Below are 27,269 nucleotides of genomic sequence, written 5' to 3' on the forward strand. Positions count from 1 at the left end.
CAAGACTCTCATGTGGGGCCAACAGAGGCAACAAAGGGGCCATGGGAGAACTTTGCTTTTCCAGACAGCCAGGAGTGATGCCCCAGGGCACCTCTAATAGTATTAGATGCCTATTTTAGACCAAACTGAGCCAAACAAATGTATTTTACCTTACCCCAGGAAAAGTGAGAGTAGAACAAAACGAACCAGATTTGCTTTTAGAAAGGGTCTTGCCATAGCATTTCTCTTTCCCATGTTTGGGAGTGCAATGGGGAGCCACACAGGGAAAAAAGCCTGAAATCCCCCCCTGAATTCTTTCTTCCATCCCATATAGTGGCATATTTAGCGACTACAAAGCCAATTTGAGTTTCTGGGCTGGAGAGAGCCTCTTTGGAGCTAAAGCCTGACAAGGAAGATCCCTTCACTTCCAAGTTCCAGCCACAAGCCACCCAATCCTAACGTGCTGGGACACTTTGCTATGCACTAAAGGCAGGAGCCTGTTGTATCACCTTGAAGACAGGTGGTGTTGTACCCTGTGCAACAGTCTGCTGGGGTTAATTAATTCCTTCAAGAGGATTTTATTCCTACAAGCGACACAGAAAGCAAAGCATTATAGTATAGTGGTTAAAAAAAAAGCTCCCCCAAGCCCCCTGACTACCTGTGCTGGTTTGACTGAAAATGAGTTAATTTTCTCCATGCAGTTAGAAACCTTTATTTTTCATGGCTAGCACAGTCATTATTTGGACTTTGTTTGAGAAGAAGAGATAACATCTCAGCACAGAGTTAATGTTTTTAATTGCTCTGGTCTGAGAATCAAGGACATTCTGAGCCTTCTGCCCACAGGTGTGAGGCATTGAGGACGGGGGGCGTAGATGGGGCAGACCTTGACTGACATCCAGACTGATCAATGAGAGTATTCCATCCCATTAGCACCATGCTTCATATTTAAGGGGAGTCAGAATCTTCTGCTCTCTCCTGCTCTTGGGCTCTCTCTCTTGCATTCTTCTTTGGGGAGAGTTCGGTTCAAGACATTTAGTTCAGCCTTATGCCATTTTTCAGAAGCCTCTGGCCCTTTCTGCCTTTTTTCCTCTTTTCTCTCTTTGGGATCAGCTGTTTGGGACCAGGGTGCTGCTTCTTGGGACTGGGTGCTCGGTGTGGACAGAGTTCATGAGGAATTGCATTGAGTATCTTTTAATTTATATTCTATTTCTATTACAGATACATATATTTATATATATGTTTACTAGTAGTGTATTAGTATTTTGTTATTTTATTAAAAGTTTCCCCCTTCCCTATCGATTCTCACCCCTGGCTAAGGGGAGGGTGGGGAGGAGGTGAGTGAGCAGCTGTTGTGGTTGTATTGCTGGCTTGGGTTAAACCATAACACTACCAGAGGTGGTGGTTGCAGTTGCTGGTGCAGAAATGCTTGCAACAGCAAAAAAGACCTTAGCTTGCTCACTGGTGACAAATGGTTCACTGAGCATAGTTTGCATGCAATTTGCACAACACCATTGAGGCACATAGGTTGCAAAGCACATGCTGCTGCCTTACGGACACAAGGCTGTAGCTCTGGGAGAGGCAACTCCTGTTTCTTTTCAGAACAATGTCCAGCTGCTTGCACGGCTGCTGAGCCAATGCTGCAGCACTACCACAGAACAAGTAATCCAACAAATAAACATAATTCCTAACAACAAGTAGTCTCCTCTGTCGAGGACTAACTTTGAAGTGCCTTGCTGATTTTATAGCCACTATACATGAATATTTTGAGCTTAAAAGTCACTGCTTGCAAGAACTTTGGTTGTTAAAGTACAAACACTTGCATGGTCCCAGTGAAGCAAACAGGGAACTCAAAAGTCTTAGCACTTCAGTGCCACCTCCAGGGTGTTTTCATTAACAGCCAACTCTCCTGGGTACTCCTTAGTGGCTGGATGACTAGTGGCCAGCCTAGTACAAACATAAGTGCTTGGTACTGGAGGATTTATGCTGATCTTCAACATGCTGTGTCAAATGCAGTTTTTCCGATGGCCCTTCAGGACTTTTTGAAGCCAGTAAGCAGTAAGGGCAAGAATACTACACAAGCCATGTCTCTTAGCAAGCAAGTTACAATCTTTACAGCTATCATGATCTGTCACCCTGAGACATCAGGCGCTGTGGCCTTCACTAAGCTTTTTCTGACTTCTTTTTCCCACAGAAATTCAGTGTCTATGTACAGAGGGCTCACATCACTTACACCAGAGCTCTGCATAAAACTGGTTTTCTGAGCAGCCAACGTTTCTTTCCTGACTTGCTAGTGGAGCAATGAATTTTATTAATCTGGCTTTTATTCACACCAACTTGAAAGGTTGGAACTTGTAGCCTGAAATAGTTTTCTCATTTTAACAATGAGGTTTTCCTGCTGATGGGTATCAGACACTGCTGAAACCTCAAAAGATAAACATTATGCTCATAGGTTCCTTAGGCATGGTAAACTCTCTATCTATCTTGAGGCTGTCATGCAGGAGGATTTTGCAGAGAGTCCTCTGCTTGCTGCTACAGATACACCACTTCAGATCAAAGGTTTACTAGCCTTGCCTCTAGTTTTAATCACACACCTCATGCACATGACACACAAGAGCCCTGACATTGTGTGAGCTTATCCTAAGTCTCTTCAGGAATACAAACCTGTACATATTTGAGTTGTACGATCTGTAGGTTGTTTATGCCCATATCAGAAACCCATCCTAAATGAATTCTGAGCCTGAGGTTTTTATGCTTATACATTATCCAAGGGTTCAAACAGACACAGCTTCCTACTCAGAAGATAACAAGCAAAGCCAAAAGAGTCAATGAATTTGCTTTGGTTCCTTGCCCTGCCTCATGAGCAAGACTCAGCCTTGCTCCCTTTGACTATGGAGTGTTGCAAGTCAGCATTTGTTTCCTGAAGAGATGTAAATAAAGATACAAACTGCATGGGAAGCTCAGTCTACTTCTGAATAGAAAAAACCTAACGGACTTCTCCCTAAACTAGATTACAGTTCAGCCTATTATGGTCTTCTTGTTCTTGACACTCTTTCTGCACTACCAGCATTACTGAGGTTGTCAGCCTGCACATAGCTTCTTCTCAAAGTAACAGAAATTGTGACTTCTGGTTGGTGCCCAATTTCAAAAGCAAATTCCTAATTCATACAGGAATTAGGAAATATAGCATCCTCAAATACAAATGCCAACCCAGAGTGCCCAAACTTAGGGTCATCTATGGTAAGAATCAGGCCTCTCTCTAGTATGCTGAGCGGCCATTAAAAAAGCATTAGTTAACATTGAAAACTCAGGCTTGCTTTACCACCACCATCCAACACAGGGATAAATCAACCCTTAATTTTCCCTGGTTCTCTCCAGCTAAACTAAAAATCTCATTTACATTGAACCACAAGTCTTCTGGGGCATGAGGGAAAATAAAGACAGAGATGAATCAGCATTTCTGATCAACAAATTTCTCTGACACAAAAGAAAGAAAACACAAACTTGAACCAATGCAGATCAGGAAAACACTGAATGGGGAGGACTGACTGTCTGGATGGGCCACTTGACATGTTGGCTTGATCATCACTTCACACATACTAAATAAACACATATGAGTCTGCTAATATTTAAATTATAGTACCACTTAAACTGCAAACTGACTCTAGTCAAGCATTTACCTTTGAAAAAACTGAGAAATATAGCCAAAATAGGTAAGGAATGAAACCAGCAGTAATTTAGGCAGATGTAAAGAATGTCTTGATTGTATTTGAACACTTTGAGGTCCAGTTGCCCTGTATGCCCTGTCAGCTTGCCTTGGGTGTCTAAGCCTGTGTCTTTGCATGTATTGCCAGCAGCAGCTTCACCACTTACTGAGGCTGGAGAAAGAACCTGAGTAGTCACTGCATGTTCAGAAAGACATCACAGAGTTTGGAGATGAGCCTGAGTGATGTCAAATGATGGTGACCATGTATGATACAGTGCCACAACACTGACAGGTGGGGAGAAGAACATGGCGTACACAAAGCTGCAATGGTTTGGGCACATACTGCTGCCCACTGCCCCTTACTGTACCGAGGATATTTAATGCAAACCAGCCTTTTCAACTTGCCAGTTGTTCATTTTCAGCATCTTCATCCAGAACTGCAGGCCCTGAGCCCAAAACTGTTATACAGAGACTGGCACTGCATACTGTGAAATGAAATCTGGAAAGACTTTAAGAAACATTTACTTTCACCTTAAGGCCATCTCATCTTTCAAAGAGAGATGAAATGACAGGCACATAAATGACAGTTAGAGGTTTTCTCTGATTTTTATTTTTTTTTTTTAATGTATATTCCCATTATATAGTTGGTTTCACCAAAAGGAAAAGGGGGGGCAGGGGGAGGGGAATAGATTTCCCATTTTCCTTAGCCATGTTTCTAGAAATGGTTGGATAATTTTTATCTCTAATTTTTCCAAAGAATCAGCCTGAGACACAGTGTAAAGACTGCAAATCCCAGGACAACAGAAAAGCTCTAAATACCTGCTCCCAGTTCAGACTTTTCCTGCAACACTGAACACTACTATAAGCAATGCCTCATAGCATTGCCAAAGCAATGCGTGCCCTTCCTCACCGAGGTCTGGTACCTGGGGCAAGCCCTTGGAAGGCTGCATTTCCTTTTCTCCATCTCTTCAGGTGCTGCTGGTATGCATCCACAGCCAGATAACAGGCACTTCTCAACGGCAGCAGAGAAGAAAATGCAATGCAGAGGAGCCCTAAGCCCTCACAAAAGCCTCTGTAGGCACTGCAAGGGCAGAGAACTCAGGGAAACTGAGCTCAAAACTGTACAAAGAGCACTTGCTACTATTTTCATTTGCTTCAGGTCCATCTAGCCCCTGTGCTGACCAACCCGCAGTACCCAAACCCACCCAGCAGCATCACCAGGAAGAAGTTTGCATATTTGTTGAAATTATGCAGCCTGTGGTGCAGTGAGTGGCTTCATCAAGACCTGGGAACAAGAGTTAGTGTGAGTGAAAATACAAGTTGCTCTTTGCGTTGTTATTTTGCAACCTCTAAACTGCATTACCAGCAGCATAGAGGAAAGGGATCTGGGGTTCCTGGTGGACAACAGGATGACCATGAGCCAGCGCTGTGCCCTTGTGGCCAGGAAGACCAATGGCATCCTGGGGTGTATTAGAAGGGGGGTGGTTAATAGGTCGAGAGAAGTTCTCCTTCCCCACTACTCTGCCCTGGTGAGACCACATCTGGAATACTGTGTCCAGTTCTGGGCCCTTCAGTTCAAGAAGGACAGGGAACTGCTGGAGAGAGTCCAGCGCAGGGCAACAAAGATGATTAAGGGAGTGGAGCATCTCCCTTATGAGGAAAGGCTGAGGGAGCTGGGTCTCTTTAGTTTGGAGAAGAGGAGACTGAGGGGTGACCTTATTAATGTTTACAAATATATAAAGGGTGAGTGTCATGAGGATGGAGCCAGGCTCTTCTTGGTGACAACCAATGGTAGGACAAGGGGTAATGGGTTCAAACTGGAACACAAGAGATTCCACTTAAATTTGAGAGGAAACTTCTCAGCGAGGGTGACAGAACACTGGAACAGGCTGCCCAGGGGGGTTGTGGAGTCTCCTTCTCTGGAGACATTCAAAACCCACCTGCACACCTTCCTATGTAGCCTCATCTAAGTGTTCCTGCTCCAGCAGGAGGATTGGACTAGATGATCTTTTGAGGTCCCTTCCAGTCCCTAACAGTCTGTGATTCTGTGATTCTGTACTATGGAAATGAGGCTGGCATCTCTGCAAGACTGAAAAATTCCAGGAAATTGTGAGTTGTTGGAAGATTTTTTTTTTTCAATGCCAGGTTTAGAAATTACAGATGCTGAGATTATAAAGACACATGAACAACCTGTACATGTACATTCACATTTTAAGTATGTCAGCTGGTTTTAGTATTTTTAATTCATTGTTTTCTTTCTTAAAAAGAAGGCAAATCGAAGGCAAATACTAATCCCAGCAGACACAATAATATTCACTGATTACTTACTAATCATTCACATTCCTATAGAATGGCACTGAAATAAAAAAGCTTTGTAGGTGAAACATCACTGGAATACTAAGTGCCTTAAGACAGAATATACTAGATGATCAATAACCTTTTCTTACTAGATATTTAAATTTTGAAGAAGAGATTCTTATTTTTTCCATACAATTAGCCTAGTTTAATTGGACTTGGTTAGAAAATAGATGGAAGAAAGAAAAATCCTGATTATTTCTTAGATACTTATTAATTTCTCTTGTAATTTAAATATTCAAAATTGCACTGAAATTACAGAATCTAAAAAATGCCAAAGAGCTTTAAAGTCAAATCACTCATCTTCTACTCCCATCATATTTTTTCACACTGGCAGCATTTTATTGTGTGAAGAAGGAAAAAAAAATCTCATTTAAATTCTTATTATTTTTGCTATTGGGGGAGCACTTTGTGGATAGCAGCTGGGCATCACTGATGTTAGTGTAGAGCGAACACTGCAAAGGACAGTCATTGTCTCAACATCTTCATATTCAGGACAGCTAAGGCACACAGTAGATGACAGCAAAGGCCATCAATACATACACGGAAAAGCCTAGGAGAGTTTTCTGGCTTTCAGTTCAGCTCACCAGACTTGCTCAAGCCTCTTCAGGGAGAGCACAGAGAAGGGCACTTTCACAGAGTTCAGCTGGCACTAAAGAAAAACAATTTTCTGAGGACTGGCACTTCAGTGATTGAAAGGAGTAATTTGAGTTTGTCTTGCAACAGGAGTAAACAAAAATTTTTACCCACATGGTAACCAAATGGCAGCTGTAGAGGTTTCTGTGATCTCAGACTAATTTTTGGAGGTTGCTGTCTATTCTCTGAGCATGGACTGGTGAGGGATGGCCACCTGTGGATTTCCCTCACTGCTTGTCATCAAAGGACCCAATTTCACTTGCAGGTCTGGCATATGTCATGAAAACTGAAACCTCCACCCAGAAACAGGACTCAGGCAGCACACTCCAACACACTTTGTCAATAGGTTACACTCTACATCAAACCTGTATCAGGACCAACACTGTTCCTGGTTTTCTAGCAAAAACATTGCAGCCTATCTTACAACTAGTCCAAAAAGCACACAGAGTAAGTTCCTCTGGACATAATTTTACAACAGCAGGGAACACTCTCTAAAAGTTCAGTTTATTTATAAAGGTCACAGCTAATGTAAGTATTCAAATATGAGAGGCAAATTACTCCAGTCTTTGTTGAAAAAATAAAGCTTTTTTTCTCACACGTATGCAGTGAATGGAGGATGTGGCCTTCACAATGTCCTATGGCATCGCTATCATGATTATTGCAATAGATGTGAAAAAACCATGAACTATTGGCCATCATAGCTTCTGAAAACAAGTAGAACAAGTTATTTTCCCAGACTCTGCTAAGTATTCAGATTCCCAGTGTCCAATTTTTTATATCAAAGAGCATACCAAGAAGAAAAGTGACGCAAACATGAATCTGTCCAGGTGACAGCAACTGACAATGAGCTGGTGAAGGACAGCCCTGAAAATGGATCTATGAAGTGACCACAAAACTAATTTCATTTGCAATATAATCCTGACTCTAAACTACAGTAGAAATGCTAATACGTTAATCTACGTCTCTAATGTCACCATTCTAATTTAATACATTACTAGGGAGATAAATCTCCAAATACATCCTGCATAAATAGTGTGCATTGTTATGATTTTCTTACTAAGCTGTGGAAAATTAACATAGGCATTGCTAGCAGCTTCATATCCTAGCACAAATGCAATTTGTTTTGTGTGGTGTAATGCTGTACAGATATACAGACAAGTTATGATATAACACTAATTTTTGCAGACAGCTTTGAGACAGTTGACCATCTGAAATTGTAATGTGCTGTCTGATCCTGTCCCTTCTCAATTCAGCTCTTCAGCATGACACAGGAGCAGCAATGGATATTTTTAGCTGAAGAATCAAGGTGGAAGATGGCAATTTGCCTTTGTGTTGATGAGGCTTGCAGGGTGGTGGCTTTGGGAGGCAGGGGACAAGTCACAGATGCAAGCTGCTTGTGCCTCCTGGCACTCAGGCCCTTTCAGCAGGCACAGACAAAAAGTGGCAGGACATCATGTTTCTTGTCTTATGCACTCACACAGCAGCTCTTTCCTCCACTCAGTCTACTGGTGTAGTAGGAAACATCTGCTTGTCCTATTTTTACATGTCCAAAGTAAAGGGACATTTTTGCTGATCACAAAGCAAAATACCAAGAAATCTGCTGGGCTCCCAGATAGGTCTGCACCGTGTTTGGGTACCCCAAAACAGCTGGAATCTGATACAAGAAAAGGTACCTTGGAGCAGGGGTGCTGAAAGCTGCAGCCTGGGGATGAGGCCAGACAAGTAACACCCTGCAGCACCGTTATATTTAATCCTACAGTCCTTCCACTTTGACTGTGCTGATAACATCCTGATATTACCATATAAATTCATAGTGTTTTGAATACAGCAAGCAGAGATGGCCTCACATGACAAAAATGACAGTAGATATGGAAAAGGTATAAAGAAGGGCAGTAAAAATGGTTAAAGGAGTGAAATGCCTTCTATGTAGAAAGGGACTTAAAAGAAGAAGAGGGATTCAGCCTGGAAAATATGACATGGTAGAGGTCTATAGAACCATGAGCAGCATGGAGAAGGGTGTAGGAAATGATTGCTCGGCATTTTCTGATGAAAAACCTCAAGGCCATCAAATGAAATAAAAATTCACTGAGTTCAAAAGCAGACCAAAAGAAGTACATCTTCATGAGATGTATGGTCAAGCTGTGCAGCTGAGACACAGGATACTACAGATGCCAAAAACTTTCTGGGAACTTGAGAAATTAATGGAAGAAAAATTCTTCTCAGGTTGGGAAAGACAGAGATGTTACCTGTGGTTCAGGAAATGCCTCAGCTAGAGATCAGCAGACGTGGAGGAGCATCATGCTCTGCCCAGGCACCCTGAGCAGTCTAGCTGCAACAGTCTGACCTGGACAGCCAGCACACCCTGGCAAGGGATGTTCTCTGCTGCCACACTGCACAATATTTGACTCTCTATGCGTGCCTGAGCCTCAGCTCGCATGGAAAATGGGGGAAATGCATCAAAGCAGAGCCTGGATTTGCGCAAATCTGATGTTTGTCCAGTTGCATACATTGCACCCTTCCTGCCCTTACATTCCCAAGCTCAGGACTTGCAGCATTGCAGAGATTTGCCATTAAGGCAGGTGTGTGGCACAGGGCCACTGCAATGTTTCCTTCCAGGACAGAGGTGCTTTTGACTTGGGGTTTTCCTTCTGCAGATGTAGCTCTTTCTGTTGCAAACAGTGTTTGTTTTAGGTTGAGACAACACAGAAAAGAAAGAAGGATTTTTATGTAAATGGGCACATGAACTTGTTCTCTTTGGAAAATATTGAGATGATCCTGGAGAGTGCAGAACTGCTGTCTGACATGGCACATGCTGCCTCATGTAACAATGCATGTATTAGGGGAAAAACCCCATGGCCTTCCCAGAAGTGCTACCAGATAGTACCTGGAAATGGGCCAGGGGTAGAGCACCCAAAGGAAATGAGGAAGAGGAGGGCAGAATAAGTGGTACAGATGAACTGCTACTCTTCTGAGACACTGGAGCATGGTACAAGCCCCAGGTTATTAATTATTTCAGAGTCAGGACAAAATAAGAAAAAATGGATTTAAATTTTTGTGTCTACATGTTTGGCCTCCTCTATACCATTGAACTTAACCTGAAAAGGCACAGAGTAATGCATTTGCAACCCAGATGTTTGCCTTTAGCTGTTTGCAGCATTTGCAGCAGCCCATTAAATGTGATGCTGCTAGCTCTGCTGCAGCCTCGTGACCACTCTTCTCCAGGACCAATGGACTCAAATCCGAAAGACTCACTGCTGAGCTCCACAAAGGTCCTCACTGCATGGGACAGCAGCAACACAGTGTGAGGTGACAGTCTGACAGCTTCTTTTATTGAGTATGGTGAGGAAATGTAGAAAGGAACCCTCTGTAACAGCAAACCTGCTGCAGTTGGGCAGTGCGAGTGGCTCTGGAGAGCCACACTCCAGCATGCAGCCAGCTGTGAAGCAGCGCAACAAGTCAAGACTTCCTCCCTTTCCTACACAAAGATGCAGCTGCCAAATAATTAATCTACACCTGGTTTTGCCTTCTTTGACCAAATGCTGTGCTGCCATACTGCACAGAATTCAAATCAGCAGAGCAAGTTTGATCTTTGCCAATACGATGGCAGGTTTGATTAATCTCAGCTATAATATACATTCCAACTGTGGCTTCTGGCAGTTTGCTTTATTTCAAGATCAATGAGAGTGTTCTTGTGAAGATGCAAACTGGGGGAGTGGATCTCATTCACCCTTGGGCTTGGAAATCCCAGTTCATTCACATGCACACAACGCTCCCTGCAATGCACTAGGAGTGTGATGGCTGAGTTTCGGAAAACTTCTAAAGCTGATGCTAAGCCTGGAGCTGAGCCTGGTGCAGGGGGTAACCAAGGTGGACCTGCCTGCCCCATGAGGATGGCTCAGATAGCATCAGGCACTTCAACAGTGCATGTCTATGCACAGGCAAAGGGATCACAGCCAGTAATGCTTTATAACTTAAATATTGAAAATCAGCAATTATCTTTTCTCCTGTGTTTTTTCTAGATGCTTTCTGCAGCCATTATATGCACCTGTGGCTTGAAAGTCCCTATAAGGACCAAAAGGGTGCACAGCTCAGTGAAGACTGAAAAGGTGATTGCAATGCACTCAAGGGCTATCCAAAACTGACTCCTGGGGGTTGTCTCGGGTGAATGGACTTTAACAATAAGGGTATAAATCAAAGCACCTGGATTTTATGTCTCTTTCTGGCCTCCCAAGTTTAAGAGACAAAACGACTGGGTAGCAGACATGCAGAAAAAAAAAAAAAAATGTTTCTTCTTTGTGGGAGACTCTTGTAATTTCCACACTTCATTTCAATTCAGAAGAAAGCATTGAGTATTGAAGTATAGAAATGTAGTATGAGAAAAAAGTCTCAAATGTTTCAATTGGGGCTGAAACATCTAATCCAACTTCAAAGTCTTTATCTGCCAGCATACAAAAAAAAAGGCAAGACAACATTTCTAAATAGAAAACAGGCTCCAAAACTAAACAGCACTTTAAAAAAATCAAGATTTTATTTGCTAGAAATCTGATCTGGAGGAAGATGGTTTTGGACAGATATGTGAAAAAATAAACTTCTCAGATGGCTTCTTTAAGAAGCAATTTTAGATAAGCATTATGAAACCACAAGTAGCATGATAAGCATGCATGCCATATTTCTTCACCCAGCTGCAGCTGGAAACTAAGCAGTAAATACTATTTATTTATTTTAATAGTATGCTTAGTGAAAGTATTACCAATATTTCCTAAGCCTAAAATCATCCATGAATGTATTTTACCATGACACTCAGCATTTTTATAATAATTTACAACTTTAAAAGGGTAAGCTCTATTGCTGTCTGTCAAACCAACAACTGGGGAAGTGCAGAATGTTACCATATGAAGCATGATGAAATTTATTGCTGCAGTCATTACTACATATTGATTTTGTATATAACAACTCAAGGGGAATACCAAATGGATTATGCCCATGCTGGGCTCTCTCTCTCTGACAGGAAGCAGACGCGGTAATGCCAGTTTGCAAACACCACTGCCACTCACTTTCCTCTAAGGACGGGTTTTTCTGAAAGATCAGCATCACTCTTTCAATTGGCACATCAGGTTTTGCTCCATTTTGTGGCTACTCCAAGTTTTGCTTCATTTTTTTAAGAACTTGCAGCTCTCAGCCACAGCAGCACAAATACCAATCTGCTATTAGTCAACATATGACTTTCAATATTTAAATCAGGTTTTTGGTCATTTTACAGTGTTAGACTCCCACATGCAGTACTGAATCATGGGTTGTCAAGGTGTCCTGGTTTTGTTAGACGTAAGTTTCTCTTTTAGTGAATTTTCCTATTAGCTCAAGTCTTCTTACTAACTGCACTTTTCTGAAAGCTAGATACATGTTTTGATAGACATAGCAATGGAATGCAAGGTCGCTAATAAGGATGCACGTCCCGCAAGAGGGGTGAACTGAAACAGGTGACTGAAACTGACTGAGTATTCCATCCCATTCACGTGAGACTTCATATAAAAGTAGCAGATCATGAGGTTCTCGTCCCTTTTCCTATGGTTGACATTAGGAGAGGACCTTGCGAGTAGTCCCTGCGAACTGAGGCCTAGTGACAGACTGAATCTGGTTCCGGTTGGCTGCAGAGTCCAGTCTGGGACTTCTGGGTGCAGGCTCTGCTGCTGCTTTAGCAGTGCTGATCTTTGCCAGGACTTTCAAGATAGGTTTGGTATATGTTTTATTATTTTCTCTATTTTATTAGTAGCATCAGTAAAACATTTTTTATTTTTTCCAACTATTTCTCTTTGTCCTTCTTTTGCCTTCCAATTGCCTGTCATTGGTGGGAAGGGGGCCTAAGGGAGGGCTAAAGGGTGCTGGGGGGGAAAAGGGGGTTAACAAAACATCTGCCACAGTTTATCGTCACTCTGCAATCAAACCTTGACACAAGGTTTAAAGTAAGGCAACAATAAACTGTGGCAGATGCTCTGTTACCCACTCACCCTCCACTCTCTCCTTTAGATTGGAAAGACGATAAGGCAAATAAAAAGAAAGGAAGAGAGACTTAGACTTCGAGTTGGAAGGTTTTAAAGGGTTCTACTAATAAATAGAGAATATATACAAAATATACAAAAGCAATCTTGAGTGCTCGATGTGGAGTTGGCATCACTTCAGCAGTGGCGGAGCTGGGTGTGTGGAGCTGGTGTTGCTCCAGCAGCTGCAGGCCAGGCCCCTGGAAGTCAACGGTGGGACTTCACAGCAAACTGGAAACTGGATGCAGGGATTGCAAGGCCTCGGGCCTAGCATCACAGGCATGGGTGACAAGGTCCTCTTCAAATGCTGGCCACAGTCGAAGAGAACTTGACCCTAGTGACCTCCATCTTATATAGGGGGTATGAGGATTATGGGATGGAATACTCAGTGGGTCAGTTTTAGTCACCCGTTCCATCCACCCCTCCTTCCAAATATGTCCTGTTATCAGTTAACCTTGGTTACCATAGTAATAAATATAAAGATGAGCTTCTTCAGCATTCCGTTGGTCCTCTTATCAGCACCAAGTACAGTGTCTGAGAAAAATATGCAGACACTTAGAAGGCATTTAGCTGAGAGGAAAATTCACTAAAAGATAAACTGGTCTTGTTTTTAACAAAACCAGGACACAGGTCCTAAGAAAAGAACTGGTTGAAGAATTCTCTTTAAGTTATTTAATCATTTCTGCAAGATATAAGCAAAAATACTTTTGCACAGCAAAATCTGAAGCTAAGTGTGTTTTCTTGGTTTGACTTATGTGGTAAAGCAGCATTTTAGACAGATGCTAATTTAATTTTTAACTGATCAAAGACACATTTCATACTTGCATAGGAAAACTAAGTATGAAATTTGATTTAAAGAATCAGAGAGGTGCATTTCAATATTTAATTATTTTCACTCTGCAATTAGGATGAGAGATGCTGAAATACAGTTTCCCATATCCTTATGATTTTAAAGACTGGGAGTACCTCGGAATTTTCCCCTAATTAATCTGGAAAGACTGATACAGTTATTTCATTCTGTTCTTTCTACCATTTTTACTTAAAAGGTATTTATTTAACTAAAACGGAAATTGCTTTTCTGTTCAATCACTAGTCCAGGGAATGGAGCATTAAAAAAAAAAAAAAAAAAAAAAAAAAAAAAAAAAAAAAGTTGATTTAGCATGCAAGAAAAGGGGAAATTACCAAGCTTGTGACTGCAGTGCCAGCTTAGGAATCACCTTCCTTCAGATAAACTCATCAGTACAAGGCTATGAATGATTCTCAAGCTTTGAAATTGCGATAAAAATACCTCAACATGTCCATTTTACTTTTTCAGCCCCACTGCAGCAGGAGAGTGAGTTATTGCAGCCCAACCCACAGGTGTAGGTCAAAGATGGGGTAAGTACAGGAGCGCTATTGACTTCAGCTGACACAGCAAGAGTCACCAGCAATGCCAAACAGCAAGGACCTGAAGAAGATAAAGTAGCTCCAGAAAGCAGTCCTTTGCAGTTAAGGTAGTCTCATCCTCCTAGATAATTCTCATATATGATGTGTTTGGTTCCCTCCCTCCATCAGGCCTGTCCCTATGAAAGCTGGCAAACAGTTGCTTGCTATGGATGTTTTACAGTGGATGGCTTTCATGTAAAATAACACCTCTGTTTCAAACCCCCTCAAGATACTTTCCCTCCTTCAGGCACTCCTTTCATTTAGGGCCAAAAACATGTTATTAGTCATCATTGGTTCAAACTGTCGCATCCCCTCCTCACTGTGGATATTGCAGGAGCCCAAGAAAGGCCACTAGGATAAGAGACCACAAAAACAAACAAAATCACAGCAACACTATAACCACTTCTCATAGACTGCCTCTTCCCACCACTCCTGTGCACACAGTCTGGGTAGTCACTACATTACTCTTGCAACAGGCAGAAGCAGCTGAGTCAAACAAGCAGCCCAGAAAGCTGCCTTTGGGTAGTTTCCATCTCATGCCCTTAGCTTGGCTCATCTCACTACACAGAGGTATTTCTTACATATTTCTGCAGAGGTTGCAGGAACAGTTCACAGGCAGAAACTCAGTTTATACTACCTTAGGAAGCTGAAAAAGCTCTGCACTGGCAGCCGATGGCTGAAATTCATACTCTGTTTTATTCCTTTCTTTGAGTTTTCCCCCTCTGTTGTGTAGAGGCACAAGCAAGGACCACATCCAACAGCTGGTAACAGGAACTGTACAACAGCCATGATACCATGTCTCTGCAGGGATCTAACTCAGCACCCACATGCAAGTAAATATATCCCTTTGCATACATCACCTGGTGAGGATCAACTAGCACAATGGTATATTCTTTCCTCACATTTTTCAAGGTAGTTGAGCTTTTTCCTGTAGTCTCCCAGGAAACATAATGCACCCACGAAACCAGACACGGCACACAGGGCTAAAGGTACAAGGGTGCAGAAACTAGGGGATTGGAAATTACAACCTGTGGAGCAAGCAATCATTTTAAACCCTGCTTTTAAAGCCAGGCTAATCTCTGTCCCATGCCTCATGCACATCATTACTTTATTTGGCATGCTCAGGCCAGGCCATAACCATGGGGACATTTTAGATCTGCCCGGCCAGGCATGCTCAGGGCACACACCTTCCCACAGAGCCCACTCTCCAAGAGATCAGCCAGCATGGTCAAGGGAATGACAAACATGAGCATCACTGGCATGTTGACCTTGTGCATTTGCAACAGCATGCACATGGCTATATCATGCCTTTCTGCTTGGAAAATAACAACCTAAAATCACATTATCCATTGCTCAGATTTTCATTTTCCATCCATCTTCCCAGATGTATATCCTTTTTGTTTGTTTTGTTTTGTTTTGTTTGTCTGTTTTGTTTTCTCTCATTTGCTGTCATTCTTCCCTTACATACAGCAGCCAGCTGCTGGACACTCAAAATCCCTCATGAAGTCACTAAGTAATGCCACCACTTACTGCTTTCCACCTGCAGTCCCATCATCACTAATTACGGCTTCCATAAATTAGTTCATTGGTGACATCTAAATGAAGCCATTTACAAATTGTAGTAATGCCAGGTAATAACTACATCTTCTGACTGCACAAGAGGTATGGCACTAATTTAATTTTATTATATGCATGTAGGATTTTCCCGTGCTCTTTTGAGAACAGGTGCATGGTATACCAGAGCTCCCTGCATTCACTGCAAACCAAGGAAAAAGAGGAAAAGCATCCTGGAATTCAAGATCTTCAGTTCCTGGCAGGATAAAGCATTCAACCAATTTGTACATTAGCAACGAAACTGGGATTTTTGCCAACTTTGCTTACACCCACATTGTTCTCTACAACACCCAGACACCTTAGCTGTAAAAACACTGCTCAGGGTGAAAGGTTGCAGCTAGAAAGCAAAGTAAGCTTTTTAGAAAGCCCAGTAATGCCTTGGCTAGACTGTGCTGCAGAGATGCAAGCTCACATTGCTAGCGGTGGGGTGGCTGGGGACTGGCCAGGAAACCCTGGCCACCTGGTTGCAGAAGGCTCTGGTACCATATTCCCAGCCAGCTAACCCCTGTGAAATGAAATCATGGCTCCCACTGCAGGACTGTCAGTCACAGAACAGAAAGCTGCAGTTTTTTCTCTAAAAGCCAGAGTTTATTTGGTAAGCATTCACTGCTTTAAACCTACCATCCACAATCCAGAGCATGAACACTAGGCAGTTATTTTGGAAACAACCACACCACAGACCTTCACTGAAAGCATGGTAGACAGATCAAGACAAAAAATTAATTTTAAAAGCCCCCAAGCACTAGTTTTTCCATGGATGCTGTTTTAAGAGTTTGAAGTAAGGTGCTTTTTTGAAAACAATGCTTCCAAGTGCATTGATTCTTTCTTGCTTGCAGAAAATCCAGAGTTAGGGTTCCCATTGATTTATGTCACATTTAAAAGCCTCATGCTCTTGAGTTATTCCACTACATTTCAAGCCAAACAATTAATTATTGTTTTTTAAAAACTACCTAGTACATAGAAAGTTTCTGCAGTGACACACATCACTATGGAAATGAGTCTCTTCAAAAGATGCTAAGCATTCCTATGCCAATGTATTTCACAGATTGAACCACTCTGATTGTGGGAGATTTGAGGGATGTTCTTGAAGTTAATGTGTGGATGGGTTTCTATTAGATGGAGATTTATTTCTGAACTAGCCAGGCCCAAAGGAATTTCAAGGCCAGCTCGAAAGCTGAAAACAGGACCTGCTGTGGGAGTGAGGCAGTTCTACAATAACAGGGCCTCAACAAGACGTAAATCAACAGACCTATTAGCAGTGAGACTCGGGTGCGTGGACAGCTCGTGAACATGGACAATAGCCAATCAGCCAATGCATGCTTGGAGCGTGGACGCGTGATCAAGAAATAACTGCATATATAAGGAGGCTTGTTTCTGTAATAAATGGCTTTGCTTGAATTCATATTGGATTGTGTGAAGTCCATGAGTTTTTGCCCTCGCATCTGATATTAGCAGCCTTTGTAGCACAATCACGCTAACATACAACATGTCTGGAACATTTTGTCACTTAGGTGGCACTTGGATGTCTAGCCTGAGAAATTTGTTGGAAGTCAGTCTGAAAGAACATCCTATTCACCTGTCACATAAGCACTTTATGTGACGAGGTAACCTAGATAAGAAGAGGCTAATTGTTTGACCACGTAGATACAGAAACATTATTCTTTCCCTTTCAGTTAAAAATTCATAGGAAAAAAAAAATAAAGGCAATATATTCTATCAGCTGAAATACTCGTACTTGCATGTGCTGTTAACCTGGAGGTAACTTCCAGTTCTCTGCCAAAGTTTGGCCACCGTTCTCACCACCACCATCTGCAAGAATTTTCCCTGTTAAACATCCCAGCCTATAGGTTTATTTAAATGCTAAAGAGTTTCTTCCACCACTTTGAATCTGTGCCTAAGCACCTACAGGATGAACAGGGAGTACAAGGACCCTCACCTTTTTCAAAAGTGCTCCCTTCCCTTTTTTTGCCAGGTGCTTTCTCCACAAGTGGTGGGCTATGAGGCACTGGCCATAAGCCACATGCAACATGGAGACAACACCATCCTTAGCCCTGAGTTTCAAACTACAACAATGAGAGATCAGAGAGCCTGCCACAAAAAAAAGTTGCATCAACTGTCACCTTTTCCTGATACTTGCCATAAGATATGAAGTTCAAAGAGTCCTTTTCAGCATCAGTTGCCTCACCGAGCCAAGGACAAGAGCTGCACTGGGGCAAGCATCTATGGCACATCCAACAGCAAATCCACGACAGCTCAGGAAAGTGTCAGCCACCCGAAGACATACTGTAGCTGTCTTTTCCCAGGGACATCTGCCATCCTCCAAATGCCTAATTAACAACAGCAGGTAAAGAAACTGAAGCTCCCTCCATCCAGTCTGATTTCACCAATACAAACATCTCACTGCTGTGGTATGATTGCATGTATAACAACTTCATGTCAGGCTATTAATGCACTCATTAGCATTCGCACAGGACTCATTCTGCAGTTGCAGTTATTGGAACAGAAGCATATGATCAGTAGGAAAAGAAAGCCACCAGAAAACCAAAAGCTTTTGGAAAAAGGAAGGTGACTGAGGTCAGAGTGGCTCAGATCAGCCTGGCACAAAGAAAACAACATATTTGCAGTGACCTTTCAGCCCTGCCCTGCTATGCCACCAGGTTTGCTCTAGATGATGGAGCTTTTTTTGGTGTGTGTGCTTAACAGTAAAGTCTAAAGCCAAAGTGGCACATGGATGTTGCCAGAGAAGATGGAGCTACCCAGCTGGCACTCCTGGATAAAAGTGCCCCTCAGGGCACAGGGAGGGGAACAGCTCCACAGCCCCAAAGCACAGGACTGTGGGTACAGGAGTAAAAACAACTCTGCAAAAGCTCAGCAGCCTCCTCTTCACAGCTGAGCATTTCTGTATGCCCCACATGTCATGGGAAGTCCCTCACAGCACTGAGATCCAGCTCCAGACTTATTTGCAGGGCCCCCCTCAAAGGCCTCATTGCAGGGCAAAGCAAGGACAAGACAGGCTGCTGCAGCAGTTCCTACTGCCCCATTTCATACCAAATGCAGCAAAACAGAGTCTTTCTAGCTAACACGCAGTAACAAAGGCACCCTAATTGCTTTCTAACACAGCCACAAAGCAGCATACACCCTCAAAATGCACATGCCTGCTTCACTTGCACTTCAAGGAGCTCCAGGAACTTCAGCCGATCCCCATGCAGCCAAAGCCCTCATCCAATGCCCTTTCTTCCCAGCACTCCCACTGCTCCTACCTTCCCCAGGTGCAAACAAGTCCCCTCCATTGCACAGCTGGAGCCTTCTAAACCATCCCACAAGTTAAAAACCACAAAACTCACGGTTTTGACAGTAACCATGTGGCAATGATAAGATTTAAGATGCGTGTTAAAAATCTCAGGCTGGGCAGTGCTTCTTCAGATCATGATTTTCATGTTTCCCTGCTAAATATCTAAAAAATCTCTAGTGTTTTCCCAGTAGGGAGGCTTTTTTAAAAATCTACCCTGGCTGATATTTTTTAGTTTTTTTAAGAGTTCATCAAGCATTCTCTTAAATTCTAAGTCTACTTTTTTAAAAACTTGTTTTTGCAGCTACAGTATCCAGAAACATGTATGTTATTTATTTGCTGAGTGCTAGATTGGTCTGCAATTACAGGGAACCCTGCATATGCAGGAATCCATCAGGCTTTCAGAAAAGCAGCAAATACCTTAAGAATGTGATAGCTGGTGACCCTGCAGATCTATTGCTATGATGATGGGTTTTCCCCTGTGATTGTAACAAAAATCATGAAATTACACCAAAGCTTAGCTTTACTCATTGTGGTTTAATTTGTTCACTAGAAATAAGCCTGGAAATTCAGCTATAGGCAGACTCCACCCTGGTGACACCACATCTGGAATATTGTGTCCAGTTCTGGGCCCCTCAGTTCAAGAAGGACAGGGAACTGCTGGAGAGGGTCCAGCGTAGGGCAACCAAGATGATAAGGGAGTGGAGCACCTCCCTTATGAAGAAAGGCTGAGGGAGCTGGGTCTCTTTAGTTTGGAGGAGACTAAGGGGGGACCTTATTAATGTTTATAAATATATAAAGGGTGAGTGCCATGGGGATGGAGCCAGGCTCTTCTCGGTGGCAAACAATGATAGGACAAGGGGTAATGGGATTAAGCTGGAACACAAGAGGTTCCACTTAAATTTGAGAAGAAACTTCTTCTCAGTGAGGGTGACAGAGCACTGGAACAGGCTGCCCAGGGAAGTGGTGGAGTCTCCTTCTCTGGAGACATTCAAAACCCGCCTGGACATGTTCCTGTGCGACCTCACCTAGGTGTTCCTGCTCCAGCAGGGGGATTGGACTAGATGATCTTTTGAGGTCCCTTCCAATCCCAAACATACTGTGATACTGTGATACTGTGATATAGGGCCTGGCTGTCTCTCTGGGACAGGATTGCTGCTCTTTTCGTCAATGCTGCATGACCGAGGAGGCCTGTTGAGCTCATCATGGCTTTTTCCACTAGACAGGACCATGCTCTTTCATCTGCCCTGTTTTCAGTTATTACCTCAAGCACTTGAGGGTGGATCCTGATGGATTAGCCCTGGTGAGTTCTGATACTGCAGTTGAAAGTACTGCCACCCATAGACACCTGTGCTGGAGGCAACCCCATGTACCCCCAGGAGCAGAAAGAAACTTGCTTCCAAACCTCAGTCCTTGAGTACAAACACTCCATCCTTCAAGTACTGGCAAACACATCTCTACCTACACCTACACACAGGACTGTCACCTGGAACACCTGGGACACAGGTACATGTCCCCTTTCGCAACTGCATGTGAGGGGAAAGCTTTTTGCGAAGAAGAGCACAGTCTGGCAGCAAAGCTGCCCTTTGAATTATGCTGACATACTTTTCCTTTCCTTTTTTTCTAAGCCCTTCAGCCAAGGTGGAGGTGCCTCTGGGAAAACACATACATTAAATTTTCCCCAGGTCAGCTCTGTTTTCTGGTGATGGTAACTGGTAAGCAATCTCCTGATCTTTATTTCAACAAAATTTTTTTCACCTCATTTTCTACCTGGTCCTGCTGAGGAGGGAAGGGAGTGAACAGCCAGGCAGGCACCAGGCAGATGGCCACCACCAACCCACCACACCAGCATCACAACCAAAGCAGCGCAGAGAGAGGATTCAGAAGGACCTCCCACACCTGAGGAATGAAACCTGGGACAACCCAGCCTCTGAAAACAAGGCAGTGACAAAATTTGGAGTTGTAAGCACATTTTTGCTTGTGGCCTGTAAGAGTTGGTCCAAAGAACAGTATTTGCCTCAACCTCACCGTCAGGGCAAAACGAAGGTGGAGGCTGGCCACAACCCATGGGAGAGAGGACGTGTGAGGTGCTGTTGCTTAGCATAAAAGACGGTTCCTAACCAAACCTCGGTGAGATCTCCCCACCAAAGGATCATGGATCACTACGGAGGACCAGCAGGATGCTGTTCATGACCTGGGACTATAGGGATGCCTTTGGACACGTGGTGGTAGCTATAATCCTCTTTCCTCCCTTTTCTTTCCCTTTTCTCCACTTTCTCTAAGGCGTGCTGCTTTATGGGCAAAATAATAAAGTTACGCTGTTTGATTGAATTATAACCCCTTGGCATTTTGGTCGCCTTTAATTTTGTGCTTTGAGAGCAAGGTAAACGAATCATCACGAGTCAACCGAATGGACCGTGACATGGCCCCACTGGCAGAGAGGTCACTGCAGACTTGCTGGTTCTTATTTGTAAGGAGGTCAGCATCACTTTTCTTTTGCATCTGTTTGTTAAGGGCTTGGTGTGCAGCCTGTCTTACTTCCTTATTCTAAATTCCAGGACTGTGGAATAAAAATCATTTGCTGTTAGTCAACCAAAGCTGTCTTTTCTCTCTCTCTATTGATTACTCCTGAATAATCAATTGACATTTGGCACAGTCTTATTTATAATAACTCAAGTCAGCAGCAACATCATTTAGAAATTGGCTACTAGGCATGTGTTGGTAATGAATCAAATCCATGGATAATTCAAATTCATAGACTAAAAAATTACATTTAAATAATGTTAAGGTTGTGATAACCTGACAAAAACTGCAAATTCAGTATGAAAACTTTTCCTCCCTCTTTGGTGGAGGGGAAATCCTGGAGAAGACATGAGAACAGACCAGCATTTGTTGCCTCCCCTGTGATTATGCAGCACGTTTGGGTTCAGACCAAGGTAATTCCACCTGTGCCTTGAGCTGAACTTCATCCCTCCTCATTGTGCACTCATTTCTAGTGCTGTGATTTTATCCTACAGCAGGCAATGGATGTATATTTTTACACAACAGATTGCTCGGCCTGGTACAAAGCCAACAAGAGTATGGTGTGTAAACCTCCCCTAGTTTTGTGGATTACAGAGCTGGTGGTGTGTTTATCTAGCTGTTGTGTGGACACGGGAGAGAACAAAGCCCCTGGGCATTCCCTGCTGGACATGAAGCTCCCACTAACACCCAGCTTCTGTTGCAACTCCAGCAATGGCCTTTTTCTCATTATTGCACCCCATGCCCAATTTTCCTATGAGAAGAGCCTGAATCTAGCATGGAGTGTTACTCTTAAACTTGCAACAGGAGACACCCAGATATTGTCGGTAACTTCACACTGAGCAAGCTAATGGTTCCTTAAACCTCTCTTTAAACAGCTGGTTAACCTGCTCATTTTCCCTCTGGATTTAAAAGCCACAGAAACCCATCCAGATGGTTGGGTGTACCTACAGCCAGCCCCAGAAGCGGGCACTGCCTGTGACCACCAGCCCTTTGCACTCCTCTGTCACCTTGTGTTGATGTGGGTTTTTGTTTTTTAATTATCACAGCTCAGCACAAACTATTTCTGGTTATTCTAAAGCCATTCCAACAAGTTATTATTTCTCCAAATGGAAAACAGGGAGTGCTAGTGATTGGCAACAGCTTTGTTTTGTTTTGTTTTGTTTTTTTTCAGTGGGATTAAATAGCTAACACTTCATTAAAGCCACCGTGCAGCTGGGTCAAAGTTATGGAGCTCTTCTCTGAAGATAAGGCTGAGATGATATTATTGGAACCTGAGCTCTCAGAAGTCCACAGTCCACAAACATGCCTTCTGTGAGAGAAATGGGTCCTTTCTGTATCTCTTCCTGCTTGGAGAGTCAGAGCCAGAGAGTTTGGGCTAAATACAAATCCTCTCCCCTTCCTAGACACGAAGGGGACTGACACTTGCATTCAGACTCAGAGCACCATCATCTCTTCACCTGCCTTATTAAGACTGAACTATGCAGATAAACACATGAAATTCATTATTAGACACCTTAGGTAGCAGTAAGTTGATATAAGGCAGCTCCTCATGGTAAACTACCTTTATATAGATTGCCACCAAAAAAAATCAGAGAAAGTTTATGGCTGTGTGCTGGACTGAAAACACCACAAGCTTTGCAGTGGAATTTCAGTTATGGGAAAATGCACGGTCAAACCCTCATTCAAACCCTTAATTACCAGTGCTTAACCACCATGTACTATTGAAGGAAATTATAATTCACTTTCAAAAAGACCTGGTTCATACCTATAATTAAATTGATCATAATTAATTCCAACTGCTACTGCTATAACTATTGAAGAAGTGAACTATTAAAGAAATGCATTGTCAGGGATTGCTTATAGCACTGCTATGGTGAAAAAACAAGCACTCTGCTCCAGGTCTCCTTGCAGTTCTTCATCCCTTTATCTTCATTTCACTCTTGTTTTTTAACATGACCTTCTCCCCAGTCTAAGCCACGTTCAGATCTTGGACATTTACTAGGTAACATTTCTAAGGCCTGGCCTTTCCTGTTTACCTAAGAAGATCATAATTTATTGGGGCTTTGTCTATATCCCTCTTGCCAACTCTAAATGCTGTCAAGGGATCATCTTTCCAGCCTGCTGTTTGAAGTAACATGGACCTATTGGACTTGTTGGAGAGGGGCCAGAGGAACCACAGAAATTATTGGAGGACTGGAACAGCTCTGGTGTGAGGACAGGCTGAGAGAGTTGGGGTTGTTCAGCCTGGAGAACACTCCAGGGAGACCTTATTGAGGCCTTTTGGTACTTAAAAGGGGCCCATAAGAAAGATGGGGACAGACTTTTTAGCAGGGCTTGTTGCAATAGGACAAGGGGTGATGGTTTTAAACTAAAGGAGGGAAGATTCAGGCTGGACATGAGGAAGAAATTTTTGACCCTGAGGGTGGTGAAATACTGGCCCAGGCTGCTCAGAGTGCTGGTGGATGCCCCACCCCTGGAGACATCCCAGGCCAGGCTGGACAGTGCTCTGAGCAACCTGATCTAGGTGAAGATGTCCCTGCTCATGGCAGGGGGTTGGACTAGATGAGCTTTGAAGGTCCTTTCCAACCAAACTATTCTATGATTTCCCTCAGCAACCTTCAGCCAGACCCCTAATCCCATCAGAGAAGCCTTTCCCTGCCTGTCAGGCGCTTCATGCTCTGCTGCGGCACAGCCTCTTGCCCTGACAATGGAAAATATTAACTTTCCCCTGACTTACTGCCTCTGCTGCAATTTTCTGTGCATTCTTGCCATCTCCTTTGTCCTTTCTGAGCAACACTGGGAAAGACTAAGTGCAAGGAAAACCAAGGCAGGAGGAAAACTCTCAGGGTGCAGCGATCAGGACTGGGGGCATGTAATCAGGGAGGAGAGGGTGAAGAGAAGTTGTAGTTTCTTCTCTTTCTTTAAGCAAAATGACAGACTGAAGCAGGGGATTAAATATTCCCTTACAAATTCTGTGTTATCGTGGCAGTGCAGTGCACTAAAAGATTCTAACATTTCATTGCAGAATACTGTTAAATGTCAGGAGTCTTTCCAAGGATCAGTATCAAATATTGTATAATCTGCTAAGTAATCAACTATTAAAAGAATACAGAGCATATAATATTTCTTGACTTGCACAGTTTGCTCGTTGGCTTTTATACTTGTCTGCTTTCTACTTTCAGCATCAGAATACAACAAGCTGCTTTTATTCCGTCCTTTCACAGGGCTGATGCATTTTTGGTTTGTGTTTGAAAGGCAGGCTCTTGTAAGTGTATGGGTTCATATCCCTTAGCAGCCTTCAAACAAATCCAAGCCTTCAGGGCTTTTAGTACACTATTGGCTGGCAGAGCTGACTGTTGTTTCTTACTCCTTGTAGCTCTGCATATTGTTCCTCTGCCTTCATCTGCGGTGAGGCCAAAATCTTATTTGTTCTCTCATGATTTCTGGGTGGAACCTCTGGTCTGTCTACAGGCTCCCTACAAAAACATGTGGCTCTGAATTTTTAATCAAGGTCAAAGAAAGGACATTTGGTGCTTTAAGACCATGTCACAGTGCAGACTTAAGCAATCTGCTCTTGTTTGAAGATGTGATTATTTGTTAATGTCAAATTAAGAATGAGCTGAAATCCTTCACTTGGTCAAGGCCTAAATTGCCTGTACTGGGCTCCTATGAGAAGCAGTTACAAGCTGAAGTCCCTGCCAGAGCTCTTCAATATTTCACTAGTGGAAGAATTACTACAGTAGACAGAGACAACCAGGAGTAAAATTCATCTGATAATTTAAAGAAGAACTTGTCTCAAATATCCTGTTTGTCCCAATGTCACCAACTTGTTGTTTCCATAACCTTCCGCCCCCTTTGACCACTTACTTTGCCTGTGCCTAAAACCATAAATTTCAACAAAGTCTTTGTTGAAAAGATGGGAGGGACTGTCATTGCTTTTTCTTCCGAAGCTGGGACTTCTTTATTCCTTCTGCTCAGACAGCCCCAAATCAAACACTTAAACACCCTAGTTTCAGAATCAGATGATATAAATTGTTTTGAAGATAAATGTCCCCTCCAAAACTGTTAACTTATGGAAAGCTTTGCTATCCACATATACTGTGCTAATTCTACTCAAAAATACAGAGAATCAGGCAAAACAAGAGTCTTTCTTTTTTAAAATTATTCTCCTAGAATGCTTTCCTGCATGTTTTATGTTGTAGCTTTTTTGCCATTGCAGTTATTAGTACCACATCTTGAACAGACCCTCCAAGCAAAGCCTCTAAGTTGATTATGAAAAAAATCTCTTAGGAAACAAGTTTGATCATTTCTTCTCGTCCCTCCAAGACTGTTTTCTGGGTGAACAGAGCCTAACCTGAAGCAAGACATCCTACAGGTATTTGTACAAACCACTCAGTGAACAGCGTGGGTAAAGAAAACAAATGTTTCACCATTTACCTGCACTTTTTCCCAATGGCTTTGAAAGAGAGGTAGTTTCAGTAGAAGGTGATATATCAAGATGAATAGCATCAGTTAGCAAGGTGTGAAGTCTGTGACTTCCCAGGGAGCTGCACGCATGCAGGTGAGAGACTTCAGCCTATTTGATGTGGCCACTGCTGGCAGAGATAGAAAATTTCGTAATAATCTTTCCCAAAATCTCAGCAAGCCAGAGTTGGTCTTATGTTGCCACTTTTAAAGAAATCCTTCGAAAGAAAACAACGCAGACACATGGGCTTGGGCTGACAAACTAGTAGAGTGACAATAACATCTCCTAAAGTGAACATTTATCGTCACTGTCAAACAGGTCTGTTCATATCCTCTGGTAGGAGGGGTGAAGGGAGCTGACTGCTGAGGTCCAGCAGCAGTTTGCCTGTGGGACTCTTATGTGTGTTTGACACATCTTGTGATCTGCTTTTAGTCCTGGGTTATGCTTTGCATGGACAAACCATAACACTTTCCCAGCTGGCAGTACCCACAGAGCTTTGCATCTCCAGCAAGAATAGTTGCCCAAATTTCAGCACCACTGCTCCATTTCCCACTGGCTGTGACCTTGGCCCATCATTACTGGGCAGGGGTTGCCACGAGAGTTCCTGTGCAAGCACCCAATCTAAAAGGCATTGGCTGACCTATTCTGTGATGTCACTTTGGTTTTAAAAGTACTATCAACCTTCCACCTGGAGTTTTTGTTCTTTTAACTTAGAGGATATTCACATGTACCCTTAAGAGCTGTAATGAGATTATTACAGTGATTAATTATCTACAGCAGTTCTGTTATAAATTAATTGCATATGATATCTCATTTATCAGGGAAATAACCACTTTTTTAATGTCCATGGTCAATCAAGTGAAAAGACACAGGATTTGTTGACAATGCCAGATGCACTTAAGATGAGAAGGTCTTTAGCTGGTAAGGAGACTGTTGTTTAAAAGCAATGATTTACTGAAAACATGATGCTTCCAGCTCCATTCTGCCCCCCTTCTTGCTCTGAGCATGTTCAGTAGGCAGCCTGATTATAATCAACACATCAAACACTGAATGGGAAGGGTAGGATTTTTGCTACACATGAAAGAATCATTTGCTTCTTTGCCATCTATATTTTTCCCATTTCTCTGAAGGCTCCAGTGGCCAAAGCTGGGTGTTGTTTTGGTGGCTTCTCTAATTTAGCTATTTATATGAGGTATCACACTAGAGCTCCAAGGGGACTGGGACTCTGATTAGATAGTAGAGCAG

This window comes from Streptopelia decaocto, assembly GCF_964273445.1.
Source record: "Streptopelia decaocto genome assembly, chromosome: 4".
NCBI classification, from domain to species: Eukaryota; Metazoa; Chordata; class Aves; order Columbiformes; family Columbidae; genus Streptopelia; species Streptopelia decaocto.